The sequence below is a fragment of the Monopterus albus genome, unplaced genomic scaffold (assembly GCF_001952655.1).
Source record: "Monopterus albus unplaced genomic scaffold, M_albus_1.0 scaffold900.1, whole genome shotgun sequence".
In the NCBI taxonomy this organism is placed as follows: domain Eukaryota; kingdom Metazoa; phylum Chordata; class Actinopteri; order Synbranchiformes; family Synbranchidae; genus Monopterus; species Monopterus albus.
The window spans coordinates 1,927-5,305 of record NW_018128780.1 but is presented as its reverse complement, the minus strand read 5'-3'; the positions used below and the strand labels follow the sequence as shown (position 1 = coordinate 5,305).

Below are 3,379 nucleotides of genomic sequence, written 5' to 3'. Positions count from 1 at the left end.
AGTATTGATCTGCTGTGCCTCAGTAAATGCACACATTCAAGTTTTGACAAGCTCCTATATTTGGAAGTTGATTAATAATAAAGGGAAAAGTTTTTTCATTTGTTGTTCAAATCCAGAATGTGAAAGCAGCAATGGTTAGGGTTCGTACATCATGTTGCACACGTATGCAGGGCATGCACGTTAAAGTTGGTGAAATGCCGGGTGCATGCAGCAATCCATGTATCGCATACAAAGCAAAAGAAAGGAATGGACTGAGGTATGTGATGGGGACTAATTTAAGTTTTTGAATAGTACCAATGATCTTATTTTGACTCAGACATTACTGACTCTTGTAGACTGGCATAAGAAAATTTTATGGAGGCCAAGACAGGAAAGACGTTCAGAGAGATGAGAGTGAGAGAGGGGAGACATGGCTGTAGCTGGTAAACAAGGTATCGTAGTTTAGTTAAGCTGAAAAAACAGAAAAAAATCAACTGGACTCGGTTTTTAGGTCAAAGACATTTCACCTCTCATCCAAGAGGCTTCATCAGTTCTGCCCGACTGGCGTTGTGTCGGAGATATTTATCCCCATCGGTGGTGTTTCAGTTCTTTGATGCCCAACAATGTCCCCTAACAACTGAGTTGTTATAGCCCAGTATTGGTGAGCATTGTTACCCGTCTTTGAACCCTCACCTGTGGACTGACGCCTATTGTCCTGGTGGGCATGTTTGGGCAGAGATCTCAGAACAGAGGTAGATGGATGACAAGTTATTAGTCCACCACCCCTATTTGGTGAGGGGTGTTCAATTTGGACAAAAATTGCTTCCTTGACTTCTCTCTCAAACCATCGATGTTCTCTGGAGAGGATCTGGACTTCACTGTCCTCAAAAGAATGTCTTGTCCTTCAGGTGGAGGTTGACTGCTGATTCTGGTCCACTGGAGTTGGCCCTCCTGTGCTGGGCTATGTTGTTGTGTTGGGTTTGTGCAGCGGCTGCTTAGTTTCACCAATGTACAAGTCGTTACACTCCTGACTACACTTAATTACATATACCACATCACTCTGTTTATGTCTGGGTGTTTTGTCTTTCGGGTGGATCAGTCTTCTTTCGGAATGACACCCTTCGACTAGTACATGAGTACGAAAAAAAGAGTCAGGAAACTGGCTGACTACAGAAACCACCTTTGTTTCAACCTAAGATGCCACCAACAGGACATCTTCCCCAGAAGTTTGAGGCTGGGTTATTCTGTAAAAGGATACAGGGCTAGGAACATCCTGAGAAGAGCTCAGGCACAACTTTTAAGTGAAAGGATTCGACAAATACACTTCACTATAGACAACCTGATGGACCAAACAGAACAACTAAGAAAGAGACTCTCCACAAAAGGTTACCAGGGAAATTATTCAGGAGATCTTAAGATTCTTGGAAAAGGTACAACTTACCAAACCCAAAAAGAGCAAGGCGCATCAAATGGTTAAATTCCGAAAACTACAGAACGGACAGCCAGCTTCGGATGTCCTTCGTTGGAGGAGAAAGGAAGAGCACAACCCACAACCACTGCATGACAAATGGGTCAAAAATCTCTCAGACAGGGAACTCATGGACACAGAAAAAGAGGTATTAGCCAAGGGATTGAACTTTGTGGTCATACCCAAACAAATCCCTGTGGTAGACTTCATCACAGCCACGGAGTCAGCCATTAGGAACAACAAGCTGACTCAGATGGAGGCAGAAGAACTGCGGATGGTCACAGCTGCTTTGGCCAGTGCCAAACTCCCATCCTCAAACATTACCCCTGAGGAAAGGAGGGCTTTAGCTTCACTAGAGAAGGATGAAACATCACAATCCTTCCAGCAGACAAAGGCAGATGTATGGTAGTCCTAAACTCAGCTGACTATAAGACCAGAGTTTCCGATCTCCTCAGCGACACCACCACCTATGAAGCCCTGAAGAGGGACCCTATCAGTGGCTACAAGAAGAGGGTTATAGACTGTTTACAGAAGCTGGAAAAGGAGGGCGTTATAGCCCGGCGACTATACCCCAGGGAGGCTATCCCTTGCCTTTATGTCCTACCCAAAATACACAAGGAAGCCCATTGTTAGAAGCATCACCTCTGTGACTCACAACATAGCCAAGCACATGGCCACCATTCTGGCTCCTTTGGTGAGAAACAGAAAAACCACACAACTCCCTGGACTTCATGAGGAAAGTCAAACTGCAGCTGGACCGGGAAGAGACCATGGTCTCATATGATATCACATCCTTGTTCACTTGCATCCCCACCACAGAGGCTGTCAAGGCGGTGAAGAAGAGACTCCTGAAGGATGACACACTGAACAGCAGGACTAACCTCACCCCAGACCATGTATGCCAGGGGTGCCCACACTTTTTCGCCTTGCAAGCTACTTTTCAAATGACCAAGTCAAAATGATCGACCTACACTAAAAATACTACACACACACACACACGTGCGCGCGCACACAAAATATATGTATGAATGAGTGTCATAGTTTTATGAACAGTCTGAAAGTGCCGCTCCACATTTCCCTTCTTCAGAATAGTGATGGTAGATTGGTAGACCAAGCAAAATGCATTTCGAATATAACATCTCGAAAAAAAGTCCTCCCATTCTGCATGGAATATTTTCGGGTTCTTACTTTATTCGGCTCCCCCACTCATTTTATACGCTTTAGTAGAACTTAATTGGAAGGCTGACAAGGTAGTTTACTCACTGGAGTTTTGCAGTAGCTCGTGCGGTTAACTGTGCATGCTTGGTGACTCGTGTCAGAAAAGACAAGATCTCAGACTGGCTGCCCTGCATGTCAATCAAGTAGCAAATGCCATAGGGAGGATGGATGATAGGCTATATAAATGATCACACCTCTTTATCTTCACAGTATATGGTAGGCACAGTTTATGGCTGGCTCCTTTAAGTCTGGAATGCCATTTGGTTGAATATACAACACACAGAGTACCAAAACAAAGATAAAACATGTCCTTCAGTTCACACAAGTAGTTTCTCACAGGTCTCTGTTCTGAAAGTTTAAAATCCATTGAATAGCATATGTACATAAATATACTGATTAAAGCACAGTTTAGAAACATATTTAATAATGTAATTCTCATGACATCCCAGGATCTCATTGTTTAAACTCTCCCTTTCAGGTTTTCATTAAAACAAGTCATAAATGGTGCACTCAGATTAGAATCAGGAAAGTCTCTTTTCAAGCCCCATCGTCCGGTTCGTAGTGATCGTCTTCTCCTTTTTCCTCGTCACAGATCTGTTGGTACATTGTCTTAGTCAGAGCAGTGTCTATCAGTCCTACCATCTGTCCTCACAGGCAGGGGATGCAACAGCAGCCACACGACCAGCAGGGCTGCAGCTACGGACAGAGAGATCA

General features: G+C 44.1%; 1 pseudogene; it reads left to right on the top strand.

Annotated features, from left to right (window-relative positions):
- Positions 1-2,256, top strand: part of LOC109953644 (uncharacterized) — a 4,120-nt pseudogene extending 1,864 nt beyond the window's left edge.
- The last annotated feature ends 1,123 nt before the right edge of the window (positions 2,257-3,379 follow it).